The sequence below is a fragment of the Taudactylus pleione genome, unplaced genomic scaffold (assembly GCF_031769625.1).
Source record: "Taudactylus pleione unplaced genomic scaffold, aTauple2 ptg000203l, whole genome shotgun sequence".
Taxonomy (NCBI): domain Eukaryota; kingdom Metazoa; phylum Chordata; class Amphibia; order Anura; family Myobatrachidae; genus Taudactylus; species Taudactylus pleione.
Window position 1 is genome coordinate 9,749,314 of NW_028284605.1, and position 18,060 is coordinate 9,767,373.

The following is an 18,060-nucleotide window of genomic DNA, read 5'->3' on the forward strand; positions in this document are numbered from 1 at the left end:
AATCTGCACAACGCAATTTTGCGAATGGCAATGAGATGCCATTTTGGGACTGGCCGCTTAGTGAATCTCGCCCATTTTCAGTACATACGGCGATGCTATTATTTAGCGTCGTGCGATTCCCACGCAATAGAAAGAAGTTAAAAGTCTTCATCATATAAATACCGACAGTCACTAAAACATATAAAACGATCAACCCTGCAAAACACGTACCATGGTGTACTCCACAAACACGTAGTCGCACAACGCTAACTAGTCTTTTCCCAAAACCCCAATACTTACACACTGCACACTTACATAAAAGGTTCCCTAGCATTAAAGTGTAATATTCAAGGTTTATTCAGTATTATTAAAGTTGTGAAATAAATGTAATTTGATATCTAAGGTTTAGTACGTGGTAAGCAGACCGAGTTTGGTGTTGTACTGATCCACTGTGTCTTTGCAGATTTCCGGTACCATCGGTGAGAAGATCGCAACATGTGTTTGCAAACTATGGACCATAGAGAGTTAAACATTAAAATGTACTCTGTAATGTACCCAGCTTAGATTTATTATGCAGCGGGAAAAAGGACACAAAGAGCTGTTGGAGGCTGAATTGTGTCCATACGAACTGACCTATGAACTATACTGTAACAGAAGAACCAGGAATAAGAACCAATGGAATCATGCCAATCTGTTCTGTTGTATTGCCTATCCAGTAGCGCATGCAGGGGGGGTTTCCACTCCCCCTGTCAGGCCAATCCATCCCCGCAGCGTGCAAGTATTATTTGTTTTTTAAAGTGAGACAGAGAGCTTTGTCTCTGTCTCATCAGGCCGGTGAGGTATGTGAGCTCCGAATGGGCAGCTTCCGCGTAGCTATGGAGATGGCTGAGCAGTACAGGGGAGCTGCTGCGGCTGCAGCTCCTCCCTGACAGCTCCCATGTGCCTTTGAGTGCCAGTAATGTCACTCACTGCACTCCTCTTCATCTGCTCAAGTCCGGACAGCATGTAATTAGCACAGCCGCAAACAACATCACAGGTACCTGCCAGCTCTGATGGTCTGTAGTCCGGGTGTGTGTAATGTGCAGTGCAAGGTGTCTGTGTGTAATGTGCAGTGCAAGGTTTTTGTGTGTAATGTGCAGTGCAAGTGTCTGTGTGTAATCTGCTCTAAATGTGTCTGTGTGTAATCTGCTCTAAATGTGTCTGTGTGTAATGTCCAGTGCAAGTGTATGTGTATTCTGCTCTGAGTGTCTGTGTAATCTGCTCTGAGTGTCAGTGTGATCTGCTCTGAGTGTTTGTGTGTAATCTGCTCTAAATGTGTCTGTGTGTAAAGTGCAGTGCAAGTGTCTGTGTAATCTGCTCTGAGTGTCTGTGTGTGATCTGCACTAAATGTGTATGTGTGTGCTGTGCAGTGCAAGTGTCTGCATGTAATGTAATGTGCAGTGCAAGTGTCTGTGTGTAATGTGCAGTACAAGTGTCTGTGTGTAATCTGCTCTAATATGCAGTGTATGTTTGTACAGGGCCGTAGTTATGGTAGTGCGGCCGGTGCCATCGCACAGGGCACCACAGGTCAGGGGGCGCTGTCTGGGCCTGTCAAATTTCTGTTTATTATCATTCTTGCTTGTAGCTTCCTCTTATTTCATCCCCAGCATCTCCTGGCCTCTCCTATCTCTCCCCTGGCCCTTTCCCATGAAGCCATGGCCCTTTTTTGTGTGCATTATGTCCATTTGAAAAATGAGGGGGGTGCCAATGCTCTTTCTGGCACAGGGCACCAAAAAGTCTAGTTACTGCTTTGTGTGTGTAATGTGCAGTGTAAGTGTCTGTGTGTAATGTGCAGTATGTGTAATGTGCAGTGAAAGTGACTGTAATCTGCTCTGAGTGTCTGTGTGTAGGAGGGGAGGAGGGGGGCAGTCCAAATTGTGATTACAACTATACTTACTCAATACATTGTAAAAGTTTAACTATCCATGTGTGAGAGGCATGTGGGTGATATATTTGTATATATATATACATACTGTATGCAGAACCCCCCCTAACATATCCTGCGTTTGCCCCTGCTATCCCTATAAGAGTGTATATGTGGTCTCTCTAAACCTGGATGTCGGTCTTCTTGCTTTGCTGTTGACGGAGGTTTCTATATTGATGCCGGGATCTGGGTCCAGAGCGCGTGCATATGTAACAAATGTACCTTGGGTCTGTATAATTTATTTGCGCTAATTGTATTTAGATCACAGCGTGTAACCATCGGTCTTTATATTGAATAATAACTTTTTGTGCTTTGGAACCACACTCAAAGTCTGAAAGCATTTATTTCTTGTGCGACTCATAACGCTAAATAGCGACAATTTTTGAAGGTATAGACAGGCAGGAATCAATAGGACATTGTTGTTATACCACTTGCCTAGTTTCTGTTGGAAATGATGTGTGTGCAGGTATTGATATTGCAGAGTTATGTAGGCACACACCTGGGAATTACTCAAACTATGAACAGCCCAGTTATTTAACCAGTGATGTTGGTTTATTGATAGATAACAGGTACAGCCGTACTCACTGTTACATGTACACTGGTGATAGAGTGGAGATTGAGCGGAGCAGGGTTCTATACAAGTCACCAGCTGGTGAGTGTATGCTGCAAAAGGGAAACGGTTCAGGATGCTAGAACAACTTTATAGCAGGCAATTAACTGGGTCTTGCATAGGAGCTAATTAGGAGACAACTGTCTCCTACCATGTAACAGTAAAGGCAAGATGGCAGCAATCACATATGCAGTAGCACATCAGGTTGGAGGTCGGACCTCCCTGCAGACTCTGGGTCCTAGTTCCCAGAGTCTGCATAGTGAGGAGACAGTGCAGGAGCGCACTGCAATATATATATATATATATATATTATACATATATTCCCATGTAATAAGCAGAATTAAGCACAGAACCTGTTTAAAGTCAGTGCCCAGCTAAATCTATTTAGGGGCAGATTCAATTAGCTGTAGTAAAATGATTGTATATGCGGTTACCTTAACACGTTTATAGTTTGGTAATTTCACTTAACATGTTTATACTAACTTCTGCTTAGAAACGAACAATTCATTTGGAAAAGGCTTATCACAGTGTTCACGCAGTCATTTTCTATGATGTTAGCTGCATTAAGTGTGGGGAAAATGGGGAAATTAGTTTGTACCCCAAAAAAGCGTATATTTTTATTGGGTAACAGAATAAAGGTCTAATAGTGGCAATAAGCAAAGCATTTGAGGCTCTTAACAGGTGTCAAATGGCAGATTTTTTCATTTTTTAATAACATTGATAAAATAATAGGAAACAAGTGTTTTTGAATAAATTAATGCTCTAGATAAAATTAGGGTGCATAAAAATGCCTGTAAGTAGATTGTGTCATTTTTGTCACTTTTAAAAATGTGTTAAAAAAACACCTGGAACTCCCACCTGCAAGCCTAAAACCATTAGTCTCATCATTTAACAGATTATTCTGCATTTTGTGGAATATCCCCCCAAAAATAACATGTCATTATTAGCCAAATGAAGCTAATTTAAAACTTCAAGTGCCTAATTAATAATTGGGCGGAAAGGGGAGGGGGAGGGGGGCAATCAGGGGTTGTAAAACCAGAGATTTTCCCAAACTTTTTATCTCCCAGGGCTGCAAAGAGAAAACCTTGTTAATTCCTATGAAGCATGAACGCCGCTTAATTTGTGCAGTTAAGTAAATAGCCAAAAATTTGTGCCCAGATGCGTTTAGTTTCATTTTGAACTAGTTAACGTGGCTAATTGAATTGCCCCCCTGATGTTTGAAAAACATACACGTAAAATGCATAGGGCGGGATGTACAAAATGCAAAAATGCGGTAAAACCACATACCCCATGTCTGCTAAGCACTGGAATGCTTCGTCCCGATGGGTAACGCCATCTTCAGGTGATGTTATCCAATAGAAGCCTGTGGGCTTCTATTCAGGACGCTCCCCCTGAGAGAGATCCAATTACATCCCTCCCAACACCCCCGCAACCTTCTGCGCAACACCCAGAAGTCCCTCACTCTGGGGGCATCGCAAAGGACAGCTCTTATCAGGAGTTCTGTCCTGTGCGATATTCTAGGTACATAACGCTGTAATCAGCCTCGGTATGTACCTGATGAGAGGTGGAATGTAACGCATGCGATGCTTAGTACATCCCGCCCACAGTAAGAAAAATAATTATATATGAATATCTTAATCTGAGACAAAATCAGTGTGCAATTAGTTATTTGATAACATTTATATTACACACAGCTTTATAAACACACTCAGTCATAAATATTTCTCCTAAATGCTAAAAAATAACCATTATCTCTATTTTTTGTTGTTGTATTGTCACTAATTAGCTACATTGTAATTTAATGGACTTTCATCATTTACAATTACTCATTATTACAAATTATTTCTCAGCTCCTGTGAATCTCTGCAATAATATAGCAATGATTTCTTACATTATTTGTTTTCCATTACTGTAAAACGTGATTGTTCTGAGATTGCCTTCTCATAAATTCCTTCACTACAGCTTTAATGAAGGAGTTTTCTACTTTAGCTCACGTCTGGATGAAGGGTAATCTTGTAAAGGTAAACTTAGGTCAAGCAACATCTTCTTTGTTTTCATCAAACTGAAATGTTATCTTTCCTAATTTCTTTATAGTTCCATAAAGTAAAATAACATTTCCAGGAGTTATACATTATAAGGATACCCTTCCTGTCCAAACTTATAGAGGTGAATGTATTTTACTCTCATGTCTTCAGCTTCAAAGCATCTTGGGGCTGATACAGATATGAAAAGAAGTCAGTTTTTTGGACAGAGTTGGCGCACAGAAAATGCTCCACAGCCACATTAATCTGTGGGAGATTCAGAGTCACATGCAACTCAGTTGCATCTTTTTCAGCTAAATAAAAGTAACTGGGTGGTAACAGGGTATTCTCTGCTATACAATGTTTAGCAAGGGCGTGTTGAGGGCATGTAGACGGAATTGCAGGCTATTCAGAGTTGTGCCTACATGAAGATACGCCTGCTTTCTGATGTTTCTCTGGCGCTAAGGATACTGCTGGTGCAAGCCTGCACTGGTAATGATGACAGCAATTAAACCAAGTCTATGGATTAGGCCAGTGGGTCACCTAGATATGTACGACCCTGCATATGGGCAAATGTCTGTATTTTTCTCTATATATGCAATGCGAGTACAATTGCAGTCAACATGTGTTAAACTCTGAATCAGTCCCCGTGTGTTCATCTGTTGCTCATTTATGACACAACTAATATACTGGTAACTCTCCCCCTAACCCTCCTCTACCATAGCCTAACCCTCTCTTCCCGCAACCTAACCCTAATCCTCCCTGCCACAGCCTACCCCAAACCCACCACCTAGTGCCTAACCCCTAACTCTAATACGTACCATTGGGATGTCAGCGGTTGGGATTCTGGAGCCAGGATTCTGACCACCGGCATCCTTACCATTGGGCTGCTGACTACATCCCACTCACAGGATACAATTGAAACTTCCAACCTTAATCTATAGAACATTGAGTAATATTCCCATTTTGGTGTATCCAGTCTGGTCCCATGCCGGTGTATCCAGTCCGGTCCAATTCCGGAGAATCCTATGTGGTTCCATTCCGGTCCAGATACATACAGCTTTTCAGAGTGTTCTCATTGTCACAACCTCAACCCAATATAGGGAAACTGAAGCAGGGGACCGTGACCTGCACATTAGGTGCAGCCAAGCCCAAATGTCTTTGTGGGGATCACTGGTGAATACCACCAGCATGTTAGATTCCACACCTCTGACTTGGGTCACAGTCAACTTCCCAGATACTGGTCATCCTTCTACCAATCAGTTTTCAGTCCATTAGAAACTACATCAAACCTCCCAGTTTCACTGTCTACACTCCTGAACCCTCGCCTACCAGTGAATATGTCATGCTCCAAACTATCAAAACCACTTTCTTACCTCTCTGCTGCCTGTCCAGGATAGCACAGAGGTCCACTAATGCTGCACATTGCTCCCGACTGGTGCTGAGGACTGTCTGTGCTGCTCCTGCCCCATCCGTTCAGTGTCCTGTTACTAAGCAGGAAGATGGCTCTCCGCAGCCTCTTGCTCACATTGTGTTTTCCCAGAATGATGGCACACAGGCTGCATGCCAGAGTTCCCTCCTAGACAACAGTATGGGCGCAGCCATGTCACCTGACACTCTTGCTCCACTCAGAGCGTTGCTCCCAGACCAGCTGATCGCAGCATCCAATCCCTGGAGATCCTCCCTTAAAAATTCAATTTCCAGACTGGCCTCTGTTGCCAGTACAACGTCGCTTCTTGCTGAAGTTACAGCTCAGTGCTGAGCTCCCAGGTACTCTGTATATGAACGGTCCCATTACTTGATTCATTACGGAACGCAACTGCGAATGCAATAGTGCATGCAGTTCAACTGCAATAGTAGGATAATCCATTGCAATCGCAATGCCACCAACGCAGCACTACATAAGGACGCCCACTTTACCTTACACACATCCGTAATGTTTAGCAAGACTGCGAAAACATTGGTACAACTGAGTACCATCACAGCCACACGCACACTTGCACAAGCTCTGACCTTACTCAGAAATTGCTAACTTTCATGCATGCTATGAGGCCTCAGGCTGCGTATGGCATTGCAGTGGCTAATTTATGCACCTGACCATAACGGCATTCAAATGCACTGGCATGCCTGCGTTTCCCCGACCACCCCCCCGTCACCACCCACAAATGGCACTTCTTGTCACTCACTCCGCAATGGGTCTGCATGGTCACTGCGATCACAGTCCCGATCGCAGCTGGTTCATGTACGAACACTGCGATGCATAAATATGCGCAGAACGCAACAATCTGCCTGATTGTGTGCATATTAGCAACTGCATTACTTGCTGAATCAGGCCTCCAGTCCGATATATCCAGTTCCTATATCTGGTAAACAAGTCTCCTATTCCATCTTGCACACCAGTCTGGTTTTTACCACTGAGACTTGTTCTTACAGCCACCATCGGTTCCAGCTGATACCTCCAACTATTGGTCTCATTCGATGGTTCCAACATTGGACTCATATTAATTAAGTTCTTCAATTCATCAACATTGGTATCAACCGTTCAAGTTCATCAATTCATCAACATAGGATTCAAATCCATCAAGTTCTTTAAATTATTGATCAATTGGATCAAGTTCATCAATTCATTAGTATCGGACTCATATCAATTAAGTTATTAAATTCTTCAACATTGGTCTCAAACAGATCAAATTGATCAATTCTTCAATGTCAGGCCTGGACTATTTTTTTAACCCGGGGTGGATGCAGAAGTAAATACAGGAACGGGTTTGCTGTATTGAAATGCAGCAGGTTTAATTGGATTATTAATATTCATGAAACGGTAGTAAACAAGTAACAGGCAGTAAATAAACAAGTCCGAGTGATGTGAGGTAGAAACAAAATGTCTTGGCAGAAAAGCAAAGTCCAAATAGTGAGGCTGAAACAAATGTCTTGGCAGAAAAAACTAAATCCAAATAGTGAGGCTGAGAATCAAATGACAGTCAGATAAGCAGTAAGTCCAATGGAGGGTTAACTGAGGAACAGAAGTCTGTATACTGGAGTGAGCTCTGAATCTGGAGAGCTGAGAAAGTCACAACAGTGAGGTAAGTATCGGGGTATGACAGGGTAGATGCGGGTATCCGAGAACAGCCTAAAGTGGACACAGAGCAGGACATGAGTCACAGCTGGAACTGCAAAACAAACAAGCTAAGGACCACAGAGAACTCTCACACAGCTATGCTGTGTATACGTTGCACTGGCAACTAGAGGATGTGTTGAACACACTTAAGTACCATAGGAAGGTGCATGATTGGTTGCTGAGAGTTCACGCCAAATGCGTTGACCTAATAGGTCCATTCATGTCACATGCCCAAAACCAAGATGGTGGCGCCCAGCAGTCCCCACTGTGATAGCGCTGCCAGTCTCACCGGTCTCCATATGGCCTGTACCTTTAGGACATCCACGCGCACCTCGCGCCAACCTTCAGACACCAGCACCCCCACCCGTAGGAGCATGAAAACACCCACACAGGCAGAGACTGCGACTCACCAGGTAAAACAACTCTGGTCGTGACATTCAACATAGGATTCAAAACCACCATGTTCTTCTAATCATCAACATCAGTCTCAAACCAATTCAGCTCTCAATACAACATCATTGGACCCAATCCGATTCTGCGCATTCATTCAGTATTATCATCTCCAGTTCTCATTCCAACCTGCTGTTTAATAAAGACATTCTATTTCTGTCTTCACCTTTGGGCCCATCATCCACTGATGTATCTTTATCTCCTCACATCATTACAAGAGGAAGTCCTGGCTCAAGCCACCCAAGTTCCTTCACGTATCTCTGATCTCCCTTTCAGCCTCCCAAACCAACCCTCAGGCATGACAGACTACAGCTCAGGTTCACAAACAATTCATACAAGTGTGCAATGGCCACATGGATCCGACAAGCAGCCCTGGTAGTGGGGAAGATATCCTGCAAAGCATAGTAGGACGCCTAGAAGGGCTTGAGTCTTCAGACTAATGTCACAGGTCTACAGGCTTCTAACACGTCCGAACCGTCTAGCTCTAGGAATTCAGCTCCTGCTTTATTCACCTCAGTCCCTAACCTATGACTGTCAACTCCAAATAAATTTGATGGAAGTCCCAAGTTATGTTGTGGATTCTTCAATCAGTGCAATGTCCATTTTGCCCTAGAATCAGCGAACTTCCCCACTGATAAGACAAAAAAGTGGCATACATTGTATCCTTACTTACTGGATCAGCTCTTGACTGGGCATCACCTCTCTGGGAGAGATCTAATCCACTTCTCTCCAACTACACCAGCTTTGTGACAACCTTCTGTAGAATATTTGATGAGCCAGGCAGACCCACCTCTGCCTCCATAGAGATTTTGGCAAGGCTCCAGATCAGTGGGTCAGTACGTGGTCTAGTTTCAAACCCTGGCATCGGAGTTACATTGCAATTACATTGCAATTACATTGCACTTGAAGCCACCTTCTGGAATGGTCTATCAGACAAACGCAAGGACGAGTTAGCTACCCGTGACCAGCCAGATAACCTCAAAGACCTGATCTCATTCTGCAGTAAAATTGATTTGCGATTCCGAGAATGTTCTTGTGAAAAGAATAGGAATGAACAGTACAGACTTCATCCTCCTCATCGTCAAAGTTCTCCATCTCCTACAGAAGAACATATGCAAGTGAATCGCTTCCGGCTCACCACTAAGGAATGCCTTAGACGTCGCCAAGAGAACCTCTGCAACTACTGTGGTTCTTCAGACCACGCCTTGAATACATGTCCTAAGCGACTGGGATATGGTTGCTCCTAATCTGCAAAGGAGAGGCCAGATTAGGAGTATTGTCCCACTCTCCTCAACAATCTGACTCTATCATTGTAGTTTCCTAGGGGAATTCAGATCCCAAACCAGTCCCAGTCTTACTGGATCCTGGAGCCGCAGAGAATTTTATTTCCTCTGACTATGTCCATCAATTCAAGTTGCCTACCGTGAATCTTCTCCAATCCATTTCCCTTGGAGCCATAGATGGCAGCCTGATACCTCAGGGTATAGTGTCCACCAGAACCTCTCCTCTGAAGCTATTTATCGGAGCCCTGCTTTAAGAAAAAATGTCCTTCCTGGTCATTCCCAAATCAACTCATTCAGTCGTACTGGGTCTCCCATGGTTACAAAAACAAAGTCACCAAATCAGTGGTCCTCCATGCAAATCATATCCTGGAGCAAGTATTGCCACGACCATAAAGTGATTCCTCTTTGTAACATGGAGAAGTCCGTCAAGGAGTTCCACCACAATACCATTCTTTCCAGAATGTGTTCAGTAAGCAAAGGAAGGATCAGCTTCCCCCACATTGAACGTGGGATTGCCCCATTGAATTAATACCTGGGAAGATGCCACCACAAGGTCATACCTATCCTCTTTCTGTCCTGAGATTGCAGCTATGTCCGCATACATAAAGGAAAACTAGAAAAAAGGATTTATCTGACCAACCACTTCTTTAATCACAAAAAGCTGGGTACACACTGGCAGATATATTGGCCGATCAATTGATCAGCCAATATATCTGGTGCCCGTCGGCCAGTGTGTACCAGCGATATGTCTGTGAATGACATCATTCACAGACATATCGCGTCGGCTCTGCTCTACAGCCAATGGCAGATATATCGGCAGATATATCTGTCCATCGTGCAGTGTGTACGGGCGGTCTGCCAACCACCCGTACACATGCAGCAGAGGCCGCTGGGAGGGGTGCTATCCTCCTACCAGCTGGACCCGCGCCCAGAAGCAGATGATGGTCATTCAGTGTGTATGAATAACCATCATCTGCAGATATATATGCAGATCACTCGATCTGCAGATATATCTGTGCAGTGTGTACCCACCTTAACAAATAAAAAATAATAATACTAATTGGTGGATGCAGGTGCTCCCCAAATGCATAAGGAGCATTCTTGTTATTCTAAACTAGAGCAAAATTAGGTCTTGTTGTATAGATGGATGCCCCACCACATGTTTTTCCCACTATAAGATGGGAAGGATTTTCATTCCTACTTGGGTAGGACCATCTGTGCCTCCTATCAAGCTGCACTTTCCACTCCTACCTAGAGGTATTCACTGGTTTGCTCCTTGTTTAACAATGAATAGCAAATGCCAATGTGAAAGGTGAATTAACAGAGCTACAGTGGTACATATTATTAGAGATGTGCACCAATCATCTTGTTTTGGTTTTTGGTTTTGGATCCGGATTCATCTTCGTGTTTTGGTTTTAGATCTGTATGTAAAAATGAATAAATAAATAAAAACAACTTAAATTACATAATTTTGACCTGTTAGCATGCAAATCAAAACCAGAGTTCGGTTTTTAAATCCGAGTTATGAACGGCGGGAAGATCCGAACCATGTAGTTCTGAAAATGTGGACGCAAACATTTTATTAATTCTATGCAAAAGAGCAGACCTACAATTTTGTAATTTGTGTATATATTTTCCAACATATATCTAAACAGACTGGGTTTTGCTTATGTGAAAACTTTGTTTGTAACTGTTACTTTATGTGCTAAAGCTAAGCAAATTACTGCTATCAATGCAATATAATCATAAAGTTTCAAGGTCCGCAGAGTTTAATCCTTTAGCATTCCTTTCTTGCTAAGCCAACAAACAAATAAAGGGCCTGATTCAGCTTCCGACAGAGTTGCAAAGCTGCATGCTAGCAGTTTTGCAATCCTGTCTGTGCAGATATGCTAATGCTCAGGAGGCATCACGCCTCCTGCTGCATTACTTATCCGAGCTGCGCTGTCCAACACAGCATCGGATAATCTGCGGAACATTGGCTGACCGCCGCAGATGAGAGGAAGAAGCCAGGAAATTTCCGTCAGCCAACAGAGATCCTGGCTTCTTCCCCCCCCCCACCCCAATGGTGGCTGTCAATCAAGGGGCTGCTGCTGTGTTATACATAAGGGCTGCTGCTGTGTTGTCCTGTCCATCAAGGGGCTACGGCTGCAGTCCAAAAAGGGGTGCTGTGTCGTCCAGGGGGGGGTGCTCTGTCAATCAGGGGTGCTCTTCCCCAGTGTAAAAAAAATAAAAGTGCTTTTTTTTTGTGCGTTAGCAACTTAGCTGCGCTATTATTGTTTGGTGACACTGCCGGACAGACCGCAGTTTATCGTCCACGTATTTGTGACTCTGCAGGTGGTCTGTCCACACTCGGCAGGGGTGCTTTGTTGCCCATAAAGAAGGGGTGCTGTCTGTGTTGTTCATCAATGGGCTGCTGTCTCATTCAGGGATGCTCTTCCCAGTGTAAAAAAAATAAAAGTGAAATTAAATGAATATCAAACCACAAAAATAAAAAAAAGATGTATTTTTTGTGTGTGTGTGCGTTAGCAACTTAGCTGCGAAATTATTGGTTAGTGACACTGTTGGCTAGGTCCACATATTTGTGACTCTGCACTGCAGGTAGTCTGTCCGTACTCAGCAGGGGTGCTTTGTTGTCCATAAAGAAGGGGTACTGTCTGTTTTGTTCAACAAGGGGCTTCTGCCTCATTCAGTGGTGCTCTTCCCCAGTGTCAAAAAAAATGAAAGTGATTTTTTTTTGTGTGTGTGTGTGCATGCGTTAGCAACTAAGCTGCGCTATTATTGTTTGGTGACAATGCCGGCCAGACCACAGTTTATTGTCCACGTGTTGTGACACTATAAGTCGTAGCACAGTGTGTTTATTCTTATTCATAAAAAATCTTGTGACACTGTAGGTCATTGATACCGCAGTGTAATATTTAAAATTGGTACAAATTGACGTGTGTGCAGTACCGCACTTCATTCGTGTTTGTTGATATGGAGAACGATCAGTTGAGAGGAGAGCAGAAACCACATACTGGTGCTGGAGCTGCTGCCAGTGCCACCAGTAAATACAATACTAGTGCATCTACATCATCTACTAAAGCTGATGCCCAGGGGCATTACAGGGCTTACAGTGGTAAAGGAAAAACATCAAAGGGAAAGTTAGCTGCAGAAAGACATAAAATTGTCAATATGCCTTTCACCACATGAAATGGCAAGGAAAGGCTAAGGTCTTGGCCTTTAGTCTTGACTGGTGATTCTGCCTCTAATGATGATGTAAGCACAAGTGAACATGCTGATATAGAAATCGAAGATGTTTCTGTGGAAGTGCACCAGGATGAGCAGGATATTTGTGCAGCTGACACTCAAGTCATCTGTACCCTTTGTAAAGCCAGAGTAAGTAGAGGTAGGAACCTTAACCATCTAGGAATCTCCTCCCTGTTACTTCATCTGCAGCGCATCCATTCAAAAAGGTTTTGTGTTGACTCATCTGCATCACCAGTGGGTCTTTTGGGAAAGTTTAGATTTTTTCTCGGCAGACGCACTTGCTGGAGAAACTAAAGGAGAAGCCATTGCTGCTTCACATGCCACTTGAGCTAACGATTTGCTTACCAACAGCTCTTTGCATCTCTTCAGATCTGTGTCCATTGGGAAGAAAGACACAATGCATGACTTAAACCTTATATCCTAAATCTTGTGTTTACTCTGTTCAGCTTGTCCACATATCTGTGGTTAAGTGGACAGTGGGTACAATGGCATTTTGGAAGCCACTAATTTAGATTTTTTTAATCACCCTGTACAGGTTGGGAATTGCTTTTCTAGTGAAGTGGAATCTTGATGGGATTTGTTAGCGAGGACACAGGACCTCAATTAACTGTCTAAAATCCACTGTATTATTGGCGGATATTGGACGCATATCTAATACTAGCATACAACTGGCTGACTGCTGTCATACTTGCTTCCTCTTGCAAAGGATTGTTTAACAGTCAATTGTTTTTAAAGTACTACTAGTAGTCTACCTGGTCCCCTTCTGGGATGAAAATCCACTCCTAGCAGCAGGCATAGTGCTCAAGGAGTCTTCTGGGGCAAGGACTGATGTCAATGATTTAAATATTTTTTTGTAAATGCCTTCCCTACTCCCCTCCTCCCTCATAAATTTGCTTTGGAATCAAAAAAATTTATACAATTTACTACTAATTAAATCTTCCTTTCCCTGCCTTCAACTACATACATACTGCAACTGCCTCAGGACTCTTGAATAATAAAAACATTTGTTTCCTGATGTGCCATGTTGGAAGTTAAACTGCCACTGCTGCTGCAATCTTTGACATGTGGTTGCTGAATGCCAAAAATGTTAATGGCCACAGACAGCATCTTCTGCATGCCCCTTTAATTTAAAAAAAATATTCTAAACCACCAAGTTGATTTTGTGGGCAAAACATGGGACATATTGTTCACCCATGCTCTCCCCTCCTCCCTCATAAATTTGCTTTGGAATAAAAAAAATTTATTAAATTTACTAGCAGTGAACCCTTCCTGTCCCTGCTTTCAACTACATACATATTCCAACTCCCTCAGGCCTCTTTATTAATGAAAACATATGTTTCCTTATGTGCCATATTGGAAGTTGACCTGCCATGTGTGTGTGTCACCCACTGATGCCACTTAGCTTAGTCAGCCAGCTAGCTTGGTGCAAATTTTGGGCCTAAACCGAGGAATACAATATTGTGAGCTGTGAGGTGGTCAAAAAATGGATTGGAAACGAGTGAAATTAATGTTATTGAGGTTTATAATACTGTAGAAACAAAAAAAACAAACAAACTGAAATTATGTGATTTTAGATGTTTTTGCCAATTTTAGAAAAAAAAATACAGATCCAAAACCAAAACATGCAAGGGGCGGTTTTGGCAAAACCAAATCCAGATCCAAAACACGAGGAGATACAGATCCAAAACCAAAACACGGGGGTCGGCGCACATCCCTATTTCTAATGGTTTGCAGTTGGGATGCTGACGGTCGAAATGCCGACCGCCGGCTTCCCGACTGTGTAATCCTGACAGGGGACTAATGATAGGTGTCAAAATCCCGATGCCTATCATTATCCCTACAGCGGCAGCACAACGCCTGGCATACCGAACGAAGGTAAGCCGGGCACCGGGCGCTGACAGCAGCCCGGGGGGTATTGTTAGGTTAGGGGCTCCCGGGGGGGACTTAGGGTTAGGCACCTCCCCTGGGAGGGTTAGGGATAGGCTAGGGAAAGGGGAGGATAGGGTTAGGCACCCCCTGGGGGGAGGTTAGGGTTAGGCACCCCCCGGGAGACTTAGGTTTAGGCTGTGGGACAGGGGGGTTTAGGTTTAGGCACTAGGGGGGGAGGTTAGTATCAGGCACCCCTAAAGGAGGGTTAATGTTAGGGGGTAGAGGGTTAGGGATAGTTAGAAACTTACGATCGGTATTTTCAGTCGTGCCGGTCTTCTAGCGTCGGGATTTGAACCACCGGGCATAGGTTGTGCAGTCATCCATACCGATCCTTTCTAATGACATACACAAGTTTTGCAGGGCAGACATGGGTTCAGTGTGAGCAGGGTCTTCTCGGGAAAAACCTGGGTCGAAGGTGCAGTGTGAAAGGGGTCTGACCTGGTGTGACACGGGTTGGAACTGTGCGCAGTGCCCCACCATCGACCTGCTTGCGAGCGGGTCTGAATCAGGCCCTGTGTTCAAAAACCTGGGTCGGACCCTGCATTTTGGTGGAAAAGGCATATTAGACTCCGTTTTGTTGAATTTGTGCAAGGAAATGTAATGATGCTATGTTTATTTTTTCAGTGTAATATTTTGTACAGTACATTGACTGATTTTGTGTCCTTTCATAGCATAGTGCAGTTGCAAATTTGTTCGCAGCGGTTTTGCGAAAATCTGCAAATGATGCAGCCAGTGGGATTTCTATCGAGATGCCCACCAGCAGATTTACGAATCCAAGTGACTGCATACAAGGACGCAGCTCGGACGCAGATCAGTAGATTATGGGACTGAGTAACCCTATGGTTGCACAGAATGACTGCGGGAACTGAGACGCCTGAGCCATTTTCACTGCTTACAGGATCACATCCACAGGCAGAGACATGCCCCGAAAATGGCCATTACATGTCTGCGTATGAATCGTCACCTCCCCATTACCACCCACAAACGGCCCCTGCCTATCAATCACTTTGAGAATACATCCTCTCTGTGAGCGACAATGAAAATTAAACTTGACACATTGGCCATCTCTGATTCAGGCCTTTCACACAGGAGAAAGAAGAGTTTTGCATGCAAAGTGGTTCTGGCAATTAGAAATTATGGACTACAAGTGAGGAAGCCTATTCAATTTGTTATTTTTATAACTTCCTCATACACTGTACTATGGCCCTCATTCAGACCCACTCGCGAGCGGCTGTCCGCTCGCAAGTGGATCGATGGTCCCCACTGCGCATGCGCACGACGGAGGGAGCTCCGTCGTGCGCATGCGCGAGACCCGACGAGCGAAGGACTTTCCTTCGCTCGGAGTGTCTCATCAAAGGGGGCGTGCTGTCGATGTTGATTGACAGCACGCCCCCTTTGGTGGGTGTTCCGGGAGCGTGCCTGCCAGACGGAGGCGTTCCTATGGGAACGCCTACCGTCTGAAGCCGGCCCCACTGACATCACTAGTGATGTCAGTGGGAGTGATTTTGGCTCTGATAGAGCCAAAATCACTCCTGGCCTTGCGGTTGAAAAACCCAACCGCAGGCTTTTGCTCGCAGTTGCACGCTCGTATATGCTGTGGGTGGTGACCCACAGCTATACGAGCGTCCAGGAGGACGCTCAATATTAATGGAGGTGGGCCCTGATTCAGAGCGAGCGCTCTGGTCAGAGCGTCCGGCTCTGAATCAGGGCCTATATACATATATTTATATATATTACAATACAATAAAATAGCCTATGTTTGCCTTATGTTTAATAGAAATAACCTATTTGTTTACACTGAATATTACAGTCACAAACACAATAGCTGCTTCCCTAAGGATAAACTTCCGTTGGCTGGCGATCATAACAATCCAAACAATATTATGAGTTCACAGGGAGCAAATAATATATATTGCCCAATGGTGCGCACCACCTATAGAGTGTCCTACCCAATAATTGTCCAAATCTTTTTCCTTTTTGGCGATGGCTCAGGGACTGATAAGAGATTAAGAAGAAATCCCCCCACCCCTTGCCCCTTTATGCACAAGACACTGTAAATTGGCATTCCACATAGGAATTATGACTGAACATATGTGGATTGCACAGTGGAACAATAGGAAAGGAAATCTATGTTAAAAGCATTCCACTGATGGATAAAGGCACTTTATATATGGATTTCAACATTTATTTACTGTTAAAGACAGTTGAAACGCATGTGGAATGCATAGGATGGTGATGGAACACATAGTGAATTGCAAATCGCAGCCATCCAACATCCAGTTCTGCCAAAACATCACTTCAGGTGACCGGTGTGTCTAAAGGAATCTCTGGGGGCTGACTGCAAGTATCCGGCCTGTGACTGTGAGCTGTGGGTATCCGGGACTCGGGGATCACTGTTCTACCTATTATCTAGCCATTGGGATACTGAGAGGTAGATCTAGAGGTGCACCACTTCATGTGCACTGGTTACATGCTATATATGTTCTTTTAAAATGTGAGTGTAATGTGATGCAGCACAATCACTCTTTTCTTTTAATTTCAGTTTATTACCTTACCATGTAGGATGAAGAAAGCATTGCCTATTAGTTGGCTGGATGGAACAATGTCGTTCTGATGTATGGCCAGCTTTAGAGACTGATTTTCTCAGTGACTACAGGTGTTGCATTCCACAACCATCTGCATAAGGGGTTGGCTGGGCCGGGGGGCAGGGTGGAATCTGCTCCTTGGGCTGGTACACTTTAAGCCATCTAGGGCCGCAGCTGGGAGTCAGGCAGAGGATGCTTCCCAGCCACAATCTATAGCATCAAAGCGGAGTGCCGGGCAGCATTCTCTAGCAGGGCTCCCAGCAGCTGGTCACGTGACACTCCTTCCTACACAGCACAGCCACGCTGCACAGTGCAGTCACAGTGCACTGTATTGGTGCATACACACGGTCAGATATGTCAGATGAACGATTGAACGATTTTACCAACGATTTGAACGATTTTACCAACGATTTGAACGATTTTAGACTGTATTAAAATGAATGGAATCGTCCAAATCTGACTGCAAACACATCAGATGTCAGATATCGTTATCTGACAAGCGGGAACGCGCATCGTTCATCGTTGCAGGTTCACATGTCAGATTTTCTTTCAGATATGAACGATTGAATGATTTTTAAAATAGTTATTGTTCAGATCTGATAGAAAATCTGACCGTGTGTATGCACCATAACCCGTTTTGGCTACTTGCATTGCTGATTGGTGGATGACGCTAGCCATCCACCAATCACTGTCAACGGCATATCCAAGCACTGATTGTGATTGGTAGATGGCAGAGCTATCAACCAATCAGGAGAGACTACAAACCCTCTGGGATGGAGAGTGAAGAGACTGAGCAGAAGTGTACTGGACCATCCATAAAGATCTGAGGTTTCATTGTATATGGATATTTTATGGAGGGGAGAGGAGGGGTGCAGT

The 18,060-nt window shown here is 44.0% G+C and overlaps 1 protein-coding gene across 1 annotated transcript in view; it reads right to left on the reverse strand.

Moving 5' to 3' along the window:
• Window positions 1–18,060, reverse strand: part of SLC13A2 (solute carrier family 13 member 2) — a 121,613-nt gene that overhangs the window by 89,025 nt on the left and 14,528 nt on the right. The gene's annotated exons all lie outside the window — the stretch shown is intronic.